Source organism: Triticum aestivum, chromosome 2D (genome assembly GCF_018294505.1).
Source record: "Triticum aestivum cultivar Chinese Spring chromosome 2D, IWGSC CS RefSeq v2.1, whole genome shotgun sequence".
NCBI lineage: Eukaryota > Viridiplantae > Streptophyta > Magnoliopsida > Poales > Poaceae > Triticum > Triticum aestivum.
In genome coordinates, this window is record NC_057799.1 from 464774593 (window position 1) to 464792795 (window position 18203).

At 44.2% G+C, this 18203-nt stretch overlaps 1 pseudogene; it reads right to left on the bottom strand.

The window, feature by feature from the left end:
* Nucleotides 1-3929: 3929 nt before the first annotated feature.
* LOC123055842 (serine/threonine-protein kinase RUNKEL-like) lies at nt 3930-15608 on the bottom strand (annotated as a pseudogene).
* Nucleotides 15609-18203: the final 2595 nt, after the last annotated feature.

Consider the following 18203-nt stretch of genomic DNA (forward strand, 5'->3'; position numbering starts at 1 on the left):
GGAAACGAACTTGTGTTGGAGCGCCTACGGTCGAAACGGGGTCCTGTTCATCGAGAGGGGTGTCGCGTACCGCAAAACGGGACTCCATGGGCTATTGTTCATCCACCGTCTACTGCCTCGCTCTAGCCTCCACCTGCTACTATTCATCCACCGTCGACTTTCTCCAGCCTCCACCTGCTATTGTTCATCCACCGTCGACTTCCTCCAGCCTCCACCAGCTACTGTTCATCCATGGGGGCCTGTTCATCCAGCCTCCACCAGCTACTGTTCAACCAGCCCTCCATGGGGTTCTGTTCATCAAACCTCCACCGGCTACTGTTCATGGAGCCTCCACGGGGTCCTACATCCACCCTCCACCGGCCTCCTCGATCGGGGTCCTGTTCATCCAGCGCGGCAACGACCTACTACTACCACGGGGTCCTATTCATCCAAGCCCCACCGGGAACTGTTCATTCAACCCCCAACAACGATCACTGTCCATCAAGAGGCAGCAGGTTCGATTGGATTCAGTTAGCAGCAGTAGCGAAGGAATCCCTCGATCGGGTTCAGTTAATAGCCAGGGATCGATCAATCGCTCGGGTTTAGTAACGCGTAGCCAGTGCAATCGCTCGGGTTCAGTAAGCGAACGCCTCGCTCGGGTTCAGTTAGAGCCCAATGCCTCGCACCCACGCGCGTACGTGTACGAGAGAAACGCGCAATCCCTCCATGCATCCCTCGGCCCCGACCACCCACCGTAACCGGGAACTCCCCAAAATTTTCCTCGCCCTCGCTTCTACCACGATTTTTTCTGTCATGGACGGCCCAAAGAATGTCATGCAGGTGCGTCTCCGGCCCGCCCAGGACGAAAAACCCATTTTCTGTCATGATTTTTTGTCATATAAGTAAAAGACCACCACATCTATAATGATACCGGGTTTTGTCACAATTATCGTCATAGAAGTGGCATAAGCATACAACAACAACAAAGCCTTTAGTCCCCAACAAGTTGGGGTAGGCTAAAATATCATGGATGTGTCTTTTTTTAGTGTAAGTAAAGGTATTTTTTTCAGAACCATCTTTTTTTTATTTTGGACCATCATATCTGGCCCAAACACCTCACTTTCCTTTTCACGATTACATTAGATGGATGATGTACACATACATACATCATCGTATATGCGCACACACGAGGAGTACGGTGACATCGTCTCCGACAGGGGCGTAGCTACGTACAGCTAGCGGATGTCACTGGCACCGGGTTCAATTTGCACTTGCTTAATATAATCCATTGATTTAGTGTGTAGGTCATTGATTATTTGATATGTAGGCACGTGTTTTCTTATGTGGCCACCGGGTAATTTTCAGTCTGAGTCCGCCCATGTCTCCGACCCTTTGCCCTGCCGACCAGCACAACGCTCGGTCTGGCCATGGCGTCTAAGTCAGCGAGTGCAGGGTCCCTGGTGCCATCTCCGGCTAGCGGCCCTTCGCCAATGCCTGGAAGACAAAAACAACCATTTACATGTTTCTCAGAAAGGCATGTGTCATGCATTTAACATTAGTTTATGTTCTCTAAAAAAGAAAAACATTAGTCTATGTATAACGCAAAGTAACATACAGTTAGTGTATCATATATGACTTCATTTATTAGCTTGTAGACTTATTTTTATTGAAAAGTTATATGATGGTAACATAATCACCATCTTTTTCTTTATTTTCTTTTTCATCTATTTATTTTTTCTACCCATCCAACCATGTCACATAAGCAACTCATGCATGCAAGCCATAAATTAAATTTGCATTAGACTCTATGCATGCAATGCTGCCACATCGTCAATTCATGCATGTTAGTCATAAATTTATTTTTTCTATTAGAGTTCATCCTTCACATTTTGTTAGAAATAGCATTTTTTTTAGTTGCAATTTCTTTCTTTTTATAATCTTCACATTTTTTAAGCTTATATAATTTACTCCCCCCGTCCCAAAATAAGTGACTCAATTTTGTAATAGTATAAAATTGAGTCACTTATTTTGGGACGGAGGGAGTATTTTTCTATTAGAGTTCATCCTTCACATTTTTTTAGCTGTATTTTTTCTCTTTTTATACGCTTCATATTGTTTTAAGCTTATGTGATTTATATTTTTCTATAGCAAATATTTTTGCATTATTTTAGCAAGGTTCTCACAGCAACGCGCATGGCATCATCTAGTTTAATATTATGTCATGTCATTAATATGCCTTGGTTGGATCCGGTGACGGACGCGCTTGAGTGTCGCCCCTTCCTGAAAGCGTTGTTGTTGAAGAACCTCGCCGTCCGTGTGATGTCACGAGATGGTTGGTGTGGATATGCTCATTGTTGTAATTTGCCTATTACGGATCTAATCGCTTTGTTTTTTTCCTCGCATACGCATAACTTTGGTCTGATGTGACTTTTTATTTCCCAACATGTTTTTCTGTGCGTGCGTTAGTGTTGGTTGTGTGGATCCTATTATGGAGAGTCGGTGTGTATGCTCGTTGTGTTTGTATTCTCTTGATTCACATTTTGAGCCAACAAAGTCCACCCTTTGTCCAAAAAAAAAACCTAGTGAAGGTGGTGACATAGTTGGAGAGTTGTTTTATTGACATTATGCAATAAAGCTTGAGGGTTATTCTAAAAAGAAATAACAGACATGGGATTGCGGCAGGGAGACCCTTGTCGACGGTGCTATTCATCTTAACCATGGAAGTTCCGCATCGCATGTTGGCTCACGCTCCCATGTGGGGTTGCTGGCCCGTCGGATAAGTCGACCTTGTTCCAAAGACTATTGATCTTCGTGGATGATGTCATGGTCTTCCTCAATCTATGGGAGCTAGACGTGGAGGTATTTTTGGCAATCCTGGTGGATTTCGGAATATCTCCCGGGATGAGGATCAACCATGGTAAGTGCATGGCGATGCCGATCAAAAACTCGGATGATGTTATGGCGCTCGTCTCGGCGAGCCTTCGCTGCATAAGTTTGTATCCCCACGCCCAATCCTGACTTTGTTGTTGGGTGTTTTATTCTCTCCCTTTTTTGGGGGGTTATTCTCTCTTTTCTTTAACATGTGATACGCACGCTTCTGTGTGTTTTCATAAGAAGAAGAAATGCCGAAATTTCCTTGGGCAAGATAACGACATGCACCTGTTAAGTCGTCATCTATTCCCCAAAGACAAGAATAAAAGGAGCCGTCCTCTATCTCTTCCTTTTAGGAAAAACACATTCCCTCATTAATTCTGTGAACGAGAAATACAGGCAAGTCGGGTGGGGGTTTGCAAGTCGCAACGATTGGAAACCTAAACGCAAAGGAGGTCGTTTTTGAAGTAACAGTTCCTGAAGGAGCGGTACAGGACAAACACCTGCATCCCTGTTCAGTAATGGAAGCGCGAGGGAAAAACAGTCGAAATGTAATGATGACAAGAAGAGATTGATTGGCCAGAAGGATATGGTCAAAGTCTGAACTATTCGTCGCCTCTGCTCCACTATGCACAGGCAGGGGAAGCCAATGCCCACAATTGATCAATGTGTGTTACTGCCTACCTGGCCCGGCAAAACCCAACCACGGATAAATTGCATACTTCATTATAGATACTGAAGCAAAGGTTGCTTATACCGACTTCGTACAGAGATCTCAACAATGGAAATTTCCACCGCTTGCTTGGTAACAGAAATAGGACAAATGTATTGTTGTATACATGATCATGATGTGCAACTAGGGAATTACATGAAACTGAAAACCTACATGCCAACCAAAACTGGCAAGGCAAATACAGATTTGGCCAAAAGTACCATATACAGCAGCCCCACATCATTGCGGATAAAGATTACATAACATGCAACGGTGTCCTGCGCACGGACAGCACTCCCGTGCCAGACAGTAGCAACTGAGGTCAGCACCATGCCCTATGATGATGAGGCAATGGCCCTGCTCATACTTATGTAATGGCAGCCAACTGACCGGCTCCTTCACCACATCTCTGCCGAGGTAGGCACTGCAATTCAGCACCCACACACGAAGCAGCATCAGCAAGAGATGAGACAAGCGCTTCTACTCGCATCAGAGCTGGCACTGATATTGGGAGTATCATTCCTTGGGTTAGATACTGTCTACAAGAGAATGCTAGGCTGTATAGCAGGCGAGTCAGCGGCAGGGGGGCGCCATGCTTCAACGAGTCCAGAAGAGCGCTCAGCTTAGGAAGATTTGTCAGCAAGCCCATTGTGGCCTCTCGAGGTGCTGCCTTGAGCAGCAACACCACGCAATCTGACGCCAAATAGATATATGTGGATCTGAATTTCCAACCACCTCCAGAAATATACCCATACTGCCACCAAGGTCGCATATGTCCACGATGTAAGATTGTTGATCAACAGCAATGCTCATGCTGAAGGCACCATCAACGAGGAGTGCAGGTTCTTTGGTGAGGACGATACTTCTGTTGCTGCCGATGCCACAGATAATGAAAGCTCTGCAGAGCTCCAAGGTTGGTTCCAGAAAATCATCCATATCTTTGGCAGTCGCAAACTCAAGTAGATTCCCTATTCTTCTGACAACTTGAAGCTGCGAAAGGATATTGGAGTCCATGTCGGGAGAAGATGCCAGAGCAAAACAAAGCTTGACATTGCTTACGTTTGCATTTGTAAGATCTCCAAGCAAGAATTCAAAGCACTGGGATACTGTCGCTTCATTCAGGATATCAGATACCTAACACAATCATGTTCCATCAGCATTACTAGAAGTTTCTGTGCATACATAGGTATTGGATCTTCATCCTCTGCAAATGAAGGGTACATTGGGAGAAAATATTTGTGAGAGATTGTTTTCAGGTCAGCTAAACATTGTTCGTCTGCAGTCAATGAAGAATCACTGAAGATCACAATCATCACATCAGACAGTATCTTCAAACACAGGAATCTGGCATCACAATCTTTATTGCCCTTGTAGAAGATGGATAAGCTTGGAAGGAATCGACTTGTGAATATTTTGTGTTCCCTAAGTATAACAGAAGGCTCCAAAGTAGCTGCGTCAAGAACCCTCAGCAATGTCATTTGGAAATCATCCCGAGCCTGGAAGTACAATAAAGTGTACACAAATTATCACAAAAGACAGGAGTTTAGTGAACACATTGCGTAATGCAAAGACTGTTAAGGCAAGACAACAATAACTCTAGGATGAGTTTATTTTAGACATTGCAGTACAAATATATAATGAATGGTCTCCATATTTTCTCATCAGGTTGGGTCCAGATAGTTACAGGCCATACCTTAAATGGTGTCTCCAATATCTTCATAAGATTAGCCAACTGGAGCAATACTTGACTTGTCACAACTCTGTGATTGAAGGATACACTCCCAAGAAGATGAAGGATGACACGGAACAAATGAATTGTGCTCCTTGGATGAGCACGTTTGCCGCCCATGACCTGCTGTATATCACTGGATACAGTGTCAAGAATGCCTGGGACCAACAAAGCAACTAACTGAACAAATGCTTCTGTACATTGATGAATGAAACCATCCTTCTCCTTTCCCAATCTATCGACTGCTGATAGTAGCTTTGCATTGCAAAAGAATTGTGGAAGCCACCTTCAACTGTTCTTGCAAAGAAGAGCAACAAATAGAAGGGCTTTCCTACGCAGTGTCAGTTCCCTGTTCTATCAGAGAAATAAGTCCAGGGACCAACTGTTTCTCCTCAGTTAATGACAGAATATAGCGGCTCATATTTGGTATGATATGACTGTTCCCTAATGCCGAGTTCAGAAGATTCAGACTTATCTGTTGCTCACGTGGATTGCCCTTAAGGAGTGTGCATGCAATATCCTTAAATGTTAGCTTCTCAGTATTAAATGACTACATGACGAACTGAATCGAGCTAGGCGGCTCAAACAAGAAATTGCAATAAGCCTTGTATTCTCCTGCTTCCCAGTTGCTTTATAGATGTAGCAAAGATGACCAATTACATCTCGGGAATCAAACCGTGATGTCCAATCTGTTCCTTGGCTACATATATTATCAATTGTCTGTAAGGCATAAAGCTGGGCTAGATCGTCTTCCCCTTTACGCAAGATAGGTGACACCAGTGCGATTACAGAACTAGGGACCTGCTCAGTTTGCCAAGTTAAATCATGAGAAGACAGTACTTTGAATTTGTAGCTGCAAATAAGGAAAGGAGCCATTCATATGTATGTCTAGGCTACATGACCACATACAACTAAGATACTTGTATATATTATATATCTTCATGTTCCAATACATACTCTTTTATGTACTTATAATAACTGCAAAAGCTCAACGCACACATTCATAATAGACTTGTGCCTAGACACATGAATAAAGAAAAAAACATGTATTGGAACGTCAAGTCGGTATCTACTATCTAGGCATATCCCTTCCCTCTTTAATCTAAAACTGACTCCTAATGCAGCATCCACGTTAAGCCACGTCACCCCTGAAATTGCAGTCGTTGGATTATATTGAGGATCAATCAAGTCTTACATCTTAACAGTTGGGCCTACGAACAGTCATGTCCTTTAGTTGAAAGGCACATCGCTTGGTCAATGAATGTCTCCTTATGGAAAACATGTCCCTTGGTGAAAAAATGTCTCTTCGTGGAAAGAAACACCCCTTAAAATAATGTCTTCTTATAAAATTTAGTTTGTAACTTCCCAAAAGATGTGACCATTGTAATTGCCTTAACTATGCTAGAACACTAATGTACCAAAATTTAACATTTCAATTTGTTTATGCACTTCAACAACATATGAACTTTGCAACTCTATGTCTAAAACGCAAAGTTTATCTATAAATATTTCAAAATAAACTCACTAATATACTTTCAACTTCTAATAAATTTCTACCTCACTAAATTCTCAAAAAAAACTGAATAAAATATCTAGTGAGGGCTATACACTGGTTTATGCTTATGTGTGGATTTAGTTCTTGCAGTTAATATTGTTTCAACTTCTAATAAATTTCTACTTCAGTACATTACGGTGGGCAAAGAGAATATGCTCCTATAGACGAATCAGTATCAACTACTAAAGATGTTGGAATCTAATTCCCAGTATCTTACCGCCACAACTTTTCTTTTCACAACGTGATGCAGTATAGGGTAATACTACAAGGTAAGTCCAGGTGAGTCAACCACTGACATGCAAATAAACATGTAGAGCATATGTTTCATTTGGAGTTTCTAACCTGCCACAAAGCACCAGCTTTGTCCTTCATAGTGTTGGTAAGTCTTGGGCATTGATTTCTTTGCTATCCTGATCAGATTGAGTTGATATGTAGAACAGTAATTCTCCAAGTGTTGCCATACAGAATCTCCTCAGTTTATCATGCTGGTCCCTTAAGCCATCTGACAAGGCATTAACAATTCCTGAACTAGCTAGCTCTGCATCAAGGATAGTGGAGTAGCGTATCAACAGTCCCATAAGTGAAGCAACCTGGGCATGCAAGACTGAAGTTTTTAATAGTCGAAGCATTTTTATAAGCAATGACATAATTGGGCCATTACCCATTAGTGATTATATTTGCAGCGTCAGTGTTCATGCTTAACAACTCCAGGTATCTGATGATATTCTGTTTTTCTGAAACCTGAAAAGATCCACTCAAACTCTGAATTATCTGGCTATGGAATGCATTCATCTGTTCTCGTGGTAACCTGATGTAATCAGCAGCAGGGAGAGCTTCAAAAGGAAGCACAGTGACAGTCTCGGTAGCCTTATCTCCTTTTTTTACTGGGCATAACTGGTTTAACAGCAAGATCTGTTGGATGCCAGAATGCTTCAAATATGTTAGACGGCTCAGAACCCGTTGCAGCAGCAGACGGTATCTTCGGACGTGCTTTCCTCAAACTAAACTAGGTGGAGTGGCCACCCATCAGGATTCTCTGAGCAGTTCTGCTCAGCTTTCAACATGGTATCAGGCTTAACAGAACACTTATCCGTGAGCATATCCACCTGATTTATGCAGTTCTCTTCATTTCCATCAGTTCCTTCGGTCGTATGCATTTCATCTGCTGTGGATCCAGCATTATCTGATCCATCATTATCATCAGGTGCATCGCCTTCTGGATTTTCACCAAAATCAAGCTCCATGTCATCATTTCCTATCTTAACTTCAGCCTCATTTTCGTCTGTTTCTGTGGGAGGACGCCTGTAGTTCTCCTTGTCTTTTACCCTTTGCAAATTTTTCTTAGCTATGCGAGACATTCTAAGGACATTTACACCCTTAAAACCATCAGCCTTACAAGGTTTTGCGTTATTTTTCTTACCAGTTAGCACATTCTTAACAGGGGTTGTGAACACCTGGCAGAATTTTCATCGTTCTTGCGTAGGTGTTCACGAGCCTTGGGTGGTGTCAGGTGTCTGGAGGGTTTATCCCCATTTCGCTCAGCTAGATATGGTGTAGTGGGAAATCCAACCATGTTGTCGAAGGCAGGTTGAGGAGGTAACGGAATCATTGGCATACTGTTTCTCCAGAAGTTGCGTGCACATAGTTCAGACCACTGTAGTCTTTCAGCTGGGTCTTTCATGAGTAAGCAGTTGATCAGATTCTGGAAAGACCTTGACGAGTTATCAGGTAAAGGTGGTGCAGGCTCTGAAAGTATGGATTTGACTAGCGGGGTAAATTCACGGCCCACGAAAGGAGGTCTTCCTACATAGCATTCGTATAGCACACAACCAAGAGCCCAGAAATCAGAAGCATATGAGCTGTCCCCTGCCTCTTGGAACAACTCAGGAGCCATGTAACATGGTGTCCCCCTCATAGGTTGTGGCACCTAAAGGACATGTGTTCAAACCGAAGGAAATCATTAAAATAAGATAAAACCAAACAAAACAAAATGCTTGAAGAAAAGGAAATGGGACCTCACATCTCCAGGGTCGATCTTCTCGATGTCATTTAAACGTCTTGCTAATCCAAAATCACACAGCTAGAACAATAAGGGGAAATTACTGTTAGCTCCCAGCAATTTTCTATTCCTTTGTTGTTACTGTATTTACATATTTCACAGTGGTGTCTACTGATTACCTTCATGCATCCAAACTCATCAAGTAGGATGTTAGATGGCTTCAGATCACAATAGATAATTCCTTGTGAATGCAAGAACCTAACACCCAACATGTTTTCAGTCAATCAAAGTCCACCCATAACACAATAGATATATTGAAACGAGGTTATCAAAGAAACTTTACAGGAGGGCTTTAACAAGATCGTAAGCCAGGTCATGCATGGCACTTTTAGGCAGCTTCTTATCCTGCATAAAAATAGACATGAGACCGAATACATAAAGGCAAAGCAAGCAGAAAAATGGGGTAGCATTTGTCTTCACTGATGTTACATATAGTAGAAGTCTGCATATGTCACACAACAGGTCTCTGGAACACAAACAAGCACCACAGAGAATTGTGTGGGTTGCCCTTATCAACACGTGTTTGTAGGATGACAAGCAAGCAGAAAAATGGGGTAGCATTTTGTCTTCACTGATGTTACATATAGTAAGAAGGTATGTTACATATAGTAAGAAGGTCTGCATATCTACTCACACAACAGGTCTCTGGAACACAAACAATCACCGCAGAGAATTATGTGGGTCGCCTGCCTAGGATGAAAGGCAAGTACTGGTAAACAGGCTTGCAAAAGCGTTGCGCCGCAACAATATAATACACCACTAAAAACAATAGAGCAACATTATCAGGATAGCAAATAAATCAAGCATTTCTTAGAGTGAAAGAATATGCAGCATGCATTGAGTGTTTCCAAGTGGAGAAAATGAGAGCAGCACTCCAGTTTCCCATCTTGAAGCAGTTAATTGTCTAATTCTTTTCCAAGCTGAGCACAAACGAGACTAAAGCTCATACTTCAGTGCATGAACACAAAGTATTAAACTGTAAATGCTATAAAAGAAAAAATAGAACTAAGATCATAAAAGCAACTGGTTCGGGCTGACAATACTTCAATGTAATGACAAATAGTTTTCTCGAGCAAAAATAGTTTTAGTAGCATTCACAACTTCAAGTTGTCAGATTTAAAGTACACAATTATAAATAGCAACAACAACAAGATTGTGTGAAACATCTATTCCTCTTAGAAGAGAAATTAGCAAGCTGTGATATAAAGTTTCATGTGGAATTTTCCTAAAAGCTAACGAAACGTGAAGTTCTGTTCCTTGTACTTCTAGTTCAAATATTCCGAGCTCCTAAATTTTAGGTGCAGATTCTCTCACTTATCTGTGATATCTGCAGAATATATCGGTTACAAACGTATGCAAGTGGATGCTTTGTGTTCCCTTCTTCAAATTAGAGAAATACATGCATTGTTTGAAAGGATAAGCAAGATACCTGCTCGAGCAAGCCCTTGAGGTCTCCACCAACACAATATTCCAGTACCAGCCAAAAATGTGCTGAAGTTTCATACCTAGGGAGAGAAGCAAGATATAGTTATGGTATGCACTAGGGTGGTCAAATGTTAAATGAGCAATAAGGATATACTTAGGTGATATATCAAAAGGTAATAAAAATACATAGTGGGCTATATGCCACCACAGTGCCAAACTATGCCTTACAGGCTTGGCCGAAGCATAAGGTTCCAAAGGAGCCTTCTCCCACAATTTGAGGCAATTAGCAGAAGTCTTTAACCAATCATCCTGGTAACTGCAATTTCAATACTTGCATCAGAAACTCACACGGACAATTAAATGTTAGTTCATTTAATAATCATTTTCCAGGGGAACAAGTCTGCTACCCAACAAGAAGAGATGGCGAAGGGAAGCCAGGAATGGTTGGTCTAACACGGTGATATCCCTTATGATCAACGAAAAAAATAGCGCGCTACAAAATATAGCGAGGCCCTTCTCCAAATGCTACACAAGTTATAGCGTGCTAATAGCGTGCTATATTTCAAAATAGCGTTTACAAAAAATTTCAAATATATTTAGAAATAAAGTATTTAAGCAACTAAATTTTTGCTAGGAGCAAGCAATATATGCATAAGGGCCAAATCTAGGACATAAAAATTGTAAGTCTCAAACAGTTTCAAAATAAAAAGAGTGAGAAAGGTAGTGGTCGTGGGTTGGTTTTGGCCTGCTGGGCCTGCTGGGCTGTGGTTGTTTAAATTTTGCATGGTCTGCATGTTAAAACGTGTAACGCTACAACGTTATAGCGTGTGTAGCGCGCTAATTACGCAATTAGCGCCGTAGCGGCCGATTTTGCCAAAACGTAACGTCTCCCTTCCGAATATGCTATAACCGCGCTATAACGGCGAAATAGCGTGCTATTTTTTTCGTTGCTTATGATGCTCTTCTGAAGTGCCTGCATTGAAACTCAATCTCCTCTAAGATGAATCATGACTTTTCTCCTTCTGGCAATATTATATTTGGCGAAGGGAGTAATAAATAAGTTGAAGACAGGTTGAGAGATGTGCCAGCAGGAGAGTAAATTGTAAAAAACCACCACATTTTGGGACGCGAAATCAAAAAACAACCACCTTTCATTTTTTTTGCAAAAAACCGCCAACATTGCGCTGACAGTTTTCAGAAAACACTAATGTGTTGCTTACAGTAGTTTGATGCAAAAATCTGATAGGTGGGCGCCACTGTCAGGTGCCACATGGCTGGGGTGGAGACGGCACCCGTCACACCCGTAAACGGCGCTGGTCAAAATCACCAAAAAAAGAAATCCAAGCTAATCGGCCGCCGGTTGCTGCTGTAGACGGACAAGGGAAGGGCACAAGCGGAGCTACGCTGGCCGGTGCTCGTAGCCCGCTCCGGCGAGGTCGAGCTGCCGCGCGCCCGCGCGCCCACGGCCCAGCCCGCTCCGGCGAGGCCGAAATCCCGCGCGCCCACGAACCAGCCAGCTCCGGCGAGGACGAGCTGCCGTGCACCCACTCCGTCAAGACCAAGATCCAGTGCATCCGTGCCCCTGCCCGCTTCAGCGTGGCTGACTGCCGTGCGTCCGCGCGCCCGCTCCGGCGAGGCCGAGCTGCCGTGCGCCCACAATGTCAAGGCCGACATCCCACGCGTCGGCGCCCCTGCCCGCTCCGGCATGGCCGAGCTGCGGTGCGTCCGCGTGTGCCGCGCGCCCGCTCCGGCGAGGCCGAGCTGCCCTGTGCCCGTGCGCCCAATCCGTCAAGGCTGGCATCTAGCACATCCAGGCCCCTGCCCGCTCCGGCGAGGCCGAGGTCACCGCGGTGCTCGATTTGGTTGTTGGCTCGTGGGTAGACGTGCCTAGCATGGAAGCCCTCATCCCTGTAGCGTAGCTCCGAACGCTGCCGGCAGCGAACTCTCCGGCGAGCTCACAAGCTGCTCGACGGAATGCCAGGAAGGGAGAGAGACCGCTGACAAGTGGGCCTATGTCAACTTAACGGTCCATGCAAACGATGTTGACCTTTCTTGCCACATCATCACTTACATGCGGCCCCTAGGTGTCAGTTTTCCACTCAAACTGGTCTAATTAGTCAATCAGTGTTTTCCGCAAACTGTTAGCACAAAAGTGGCGGTTTTTTGCAAAAAAACCGAAAGGTGGTGGTTTTTTGATTTCGCGTCCTCAAATGTGGTGGTTTTTTGCAATTGGGGTGGGCTCATTGCATCTCCACCGATGGGTATAGAATTTGAAGTATCTCGAATATCACCAGTAGTATAATGGAAAGAGTAAGCATCTCCCATGGCAGCAGATTCGGCTATATTACTTCGACCCCAGCACCAATCAATTACTGATAATGGACCATCCATGTTTGCAAACTCAGTTTTAAGAGCTGATTTTATATCCGACTGCAACAAGCCAGTCGTGGATGATTCTGAAACCTGTATCCAAAAAAAGACATGGAGAAATGATGCATGGATAAGTAGAAGTGGCAAGAAAAAACAGAGCACCAGATTTTTACCTCTGCGAAAAGTGGATCAAATCCTTGGAATGACATGTTCCTAATAGTCCACCACAGCCAGCATGAGCCATAGAAGGATCACAAGAAAACCCACGTCTCCTCTGCTCATCCAAGGAAAGCCAGAAAAAAGAACCATCTCCATCATCCATATCAAGTGCGATATCAACAAATGAAGTAGATTGCTGAACTAGCAGAGCGATGGCACTGAGAAGTTCCAGAATAGGTTGTCTTTGTACAATGGGCTTGTGCCAGTAAATGTTTTAGCGGACAAAGAATCAAGGGGTTTTGCCCCTTTAGGTACCACAACAGACCTCCAAACTCCCACGTTTTCTAATAGGGACCTATTATACATGTCATGGTCAACATCACTAGACAGCCTAGCTGGTATGCTTTCTTTCCTTTTCATCTCATATCTGGGAACAAGACCCGAGTTACTACTGCTCTCTGTCTGCATAGCACTGGACAAGGCGCTTTTTAACTCAGCAGATGCTTTGGTTCTTAGAGACACTACCACACTAGTGTATGCCTTATTCTGCACATGGCAGCCTGAAATGTGATGCATTCAATTTCAGTTGCCAGTGCGGTCTTCATAGATAGGAGGAAATGCCCAAATTAAGCATGCTATCACTTCTTTTGTATAGTCATAGAAGAGCTAAACGAAGTTTCACCAGAAACAGGTCTTGATGTTTCTCCCTTGCATGATTGTTCGTCTGCATTGTTTAAGCTCTTTTCACTCTCATTTTTCCTACCTTGCACAATATAACACCACCTTAGCAGCCTGTGACCATCTTTGATCTCACAAAGTTTCCTGGTGTTAGCCAGTACAATGCCCCACTGCGGACAAAGTCAGCCCTTCCAAATGCATCTCGCACCAAACAACAGAAACCAAGTAAGGTGCTTCAGGACAATTGAAAGAATGAGATGTGCACGCTTAAAACTGGAACTACCACAAAGGCCAAATCAAGTATTATGCTTTCGGTTTTAGGATCACTAATCAGAAGTCAAAACCATCAGGGAAGCCCATTTGCTTCACCAAGACCCCGTGCTAACTGACATTCAACTCTACAATCAGGGAAGCCCAATTGCTTCACCGAGAGCCCGTGTATTATTCAATTCTACAATCTTGCGATAATCGGCATAGTTGAAGTTTCTAAAAGGAAAGTCAGCCCATAATGAAATCTGGCCAATCAGTCGAAACATGTAGTCTAGGTGTGCAATTTTGTGGTGTAGAAGACTCCATCCAGAACGAAGCTCCCAAAGAATACTTTTACTCTCCACCTCTGCGGATCAGTTAGAATACTCAGACTTACTAGCTCAGGTCATATACCAGTTGGAAGCAGAATCGAGACTGAAAACTGCGATTGCAAGACCACCCTCCTCAGGAAACACCATAGTTTTAAATAGCGCGCTAAGCTTCTTAGCGGCGGACCTTTTCTAAATTCTATAGCGTGCTATAGCGAAGCTATAGCGAGCTATTTAAAATGTTTGTTCATTTGTTTGGATCAAAGTCTCTTAGCGCAAGACCTTCTGTAAATGCTATAGCGTGCTATAGCGGAGCTATAGCGGGCTATTTAAAACAGTGGGAAACACACACTGCAAGACCCCCAACGATCGTCCAAAGCAACCACCACCCTCACAACCATCTGGCAGCTTAATAGTAGAATGATAGTCCATGCAACGACTCATTTCCTCCAAGCCTTGAACCACAAGAATCACACGGCTGTAGGTCTCCAAATACAACACTCCACCTACAAAAATAAGGCTAATCCTTCCTCAACATTTAGATGTCTTGCCTGATCTTCTTGTCAACAATGTGGAAACTTTTGACCAACATGCCAGATAGGCAGATCCAAGGTCCAAGTTGGATCACCTGGTGTGATGATCAACTTGCCAATGCTCGCGTGGGGTTTACCACCAGCACGGTCGCCGAGGAACTTCTTGTTGTCACTTAGGAATCTCTTCCTGGATAGTGGACTGAGACGCATATAATCAAAATCATCAAGCAGATGAACTTCATCGTCTCCCACACCCTCATCAATGGGGCACCATGTGTATGGCACTCGAGGTGGGTAGCGCAGAAGCCTCTTGGAGTCAATTGCTGTGTAAGGTACCAAGAAGAGATTATCAACTATCTTGGAGACAGAGTTTATTCCGGCGATATTCCTCGTGAGCAACAATGGTAGCTTCGTTCCATGGGGAATACCCTGACTTGCCAAATGCAGTTTGTCAACTGCGAGTGTCCCAAACTTCTTCCACTTCTTGACTTCTGAAGCAATATCTGGCTCGTGTTCTTCAACTGTTTCAACACCTCCCTTCTGCATTATGGTATTGACTCGATCATATACGTTGTGAAACTTGGAAGCCTCTGAAATACTGAGGACAAGAGATCCAAATGCTGCTCTTTCTTCAGGAGTGTCTGTACTTCCATCGAAGTTGGCAAGGACATCAAAGGCTGTCCTCAATGAGTCAATACCAAGCTGAAGCTTCCCAATAGAATCCGGGGCAATGTTGGCATAATCACCAGGAAATGACAGCACGTCCGCAGCAGGATGTATGATGTATGGATTTCTACTAATATTGTCCTCGAACAGAAAAATCCCTTTGGGGCAGATGACTGCATAAACCCAGCCATTTCTAGCATCAAACACAATATCAATCGAATGAAGGCCCTTCTTCAGGATAAAATGAAAGGTTCCTGTATGAGGCGTTGTGTACATTTTTCTCTGAAGTCCCATACTGCGAAAGTCGATCTCATCACCGTGCGTACATAGCCAGAGCCTCAGATGTTTTATCGAGTCCATCAAGCTCTGATAAACCTCAAGATCGGGACCGTCCAGTGACGTTGTAACAGTATTCTGCATGAAAATGATATAGACTCACGATAAGCAAGATAGAAAGATGTAAAGACTTATTCTACAGGCTACAAGTGCATATTATGTATATGTAACTCAAGCTCCAAGACAGATACGAGTAACAAAGACTTACTCCCTCCATCCCAAAAACTTGTCGCTCAAATGGATGTATCTACCCACCTAACGGTCATATCATTGAAGGGCATTTATGTCTTATCATGTCGGGCTGCTCCCTAGGCTATAAATAGCCGCCCCCTACAACCACTAGCTGGTTGGCTGCTCCGAAAGAAACTGACACTTGTCATTTGAGAGCATCCCATCCTCCGAGGACTTTGAGCGAAAATCATCAAGTGAGGAAAACCCAAACCCAAACACCTACAAACCCAAAGTGATTGAGCATCACTGAAGAGATTGATCCTGCGTGGATCCGGCGCTTGTTACCTTTGAAGACTGTGCTTCTTCCAGACGGTTAGGTGTCATGGTCTAGAGCATCCAAGAGGAAATTGTGGATCGCCGAGTGACCGAGTTTGTGAAGGTTTGGAAGTCACCTGAAGACTTACCACGAGTGATTGGGCGAGGTCTGTGTGACCTTAGCTCAAGGAGAATATGGTGATGACTATGTGTCCTCAGGTTTAAATACCTAGCCGCTCCAACCAGATGTACAACTGAGACAGCAGTTGGAACTGGTCTACCAAATAATTGTCTTCACCAAGCCTACTGGTTCTATTTCCTCAACTCTTTCATTTCCTCATTACCGAGTTGTGTGCTTGTTCATATCTGTGTTTGAAGACTTTGACTGAAGACTTCCTCAATTTCCTCAGTTCAATTTCTTCAGTTTGTTTGTCTTCATCCTGTGTTATCCTGTGTTTACGCTTTCTGTACTCTGTGCTTGTCTTCATTTCATCATGATGGCTATGCTCGTGTTCTGTTATGTTTACTTTTGAGTACTTATTCCACTGCAAGTAGTTCTTTGCTTAGGAATTTCCTCACCCTGAAATTCCTCAGTGAAGAATTCATAAAAATCGCCTATTCACCCTCCTCTAGTCGATATAATGCACTTTCACCTCCGGAAGAGGAAGCCGATCAGGAATAGGCTCATCAGGCTCGATAGGACTGCCAGGACGCGCACGGAGGCGAGCCCTAAGAGCATTTGCCTCAGAGATGCGACGAACCTCCTCGGTAGCAATGTGAGTAGCGGTGTAGCGGCAGGTGTCAAAGATAGCCTTATGGGACTTCCCAATAAAGCGAGCAAGGCAGTCAAACAGCTTGACGAAAGGTTTGGTGTGGCGAGAAGAGCTCTCACCACACGAAAGAGCAGGAGCCTTGCCCCTAGAAATCTCATCACGCGGAGTCCACATGGAGTGAATGGTGGTCTTGTTGATGGGGCAAGTGAAGACAGAGTCAATGATGGTCTGAATGAATGGAGCATGTGGAAGAGTACGAACCTTCAGACAACTAGCCATGCGAATCTCATGTCAAAGGAAATCTGCCATGTTAATGGGACGGGTGGGAGCCTTCCGTGAGTAGTACATCAAATCAATGCTGTAGGCCCGAACCATTCCACAATCCCCTTTCTTGGGAGCAATGGAGTTTAGGATACACTGAAAAAGCCACCGGTATTTGAGACGGAAGATACTGATATCATAAAGCTCCTTGCTTTGCTGCACTGTGGATAGCTGAGTGGTGGGCATGGTGAGACAACTACAAGCACTGCTGGGCATAGCCTCAAACTTGGGGTTCACCTCATGGATCCAAAAAAGAGAGGCCTCAGATCCAGGCATGCCGAAGGCAGCAGCAAACTCCTCAAAAGAGATAGTGAACTGAGAATGGTGAGTCATCCAAGTGATAGAACGATCGGATGGAAGAAGCACGTGCCATAGAATTGCTGAATGGCAGCCTCATTCCAATCACAGTGAAGAGACATAGCACGACGCAGCCCCATGCCCTCAATCTTCTCTAACACACCATCGAACTTGGTTGGATTTTTCTCAATGTAATCCAAGTTCACATAATGCTGAGGAGAGAACCCTAGATGAGCAATGACTGATTGATAGATGTCCTGTTGAACCAAGGTGCGAAACCGAGGATCGGTTGCATTGGCCGGGGCGGCAAACTGGTTGACATCACTCCTTAAAGCAGCATACTTAGAGGGGTCCATGGACTGATAGTTGATAGTATGACGGCCACGGTTGGTGGGGTTGGCCATGGACAAGATGAGACCATTAGGTGCGGCAGACTGTGAGCTTGAGGCAGAAACCGCTTTCTTCTTCTTTGCTTTGGTCGTGGGGCGAACCGGCACGAGCTCTTCCTCATGAAGTTCGTCCTCATAGTCAGGGTCGTCCTGCCCGGCATAGGACGGACGAGCACGACCCGACGCTTTCTTGAGTGGACGAGCAGCTTCCTCGGAGTCCGTCGATGCTTGGCGACGCGGTTCACGAGAGGGGCCCGAGGATGTCGACTTGAAGCTCCGTCCAGTAC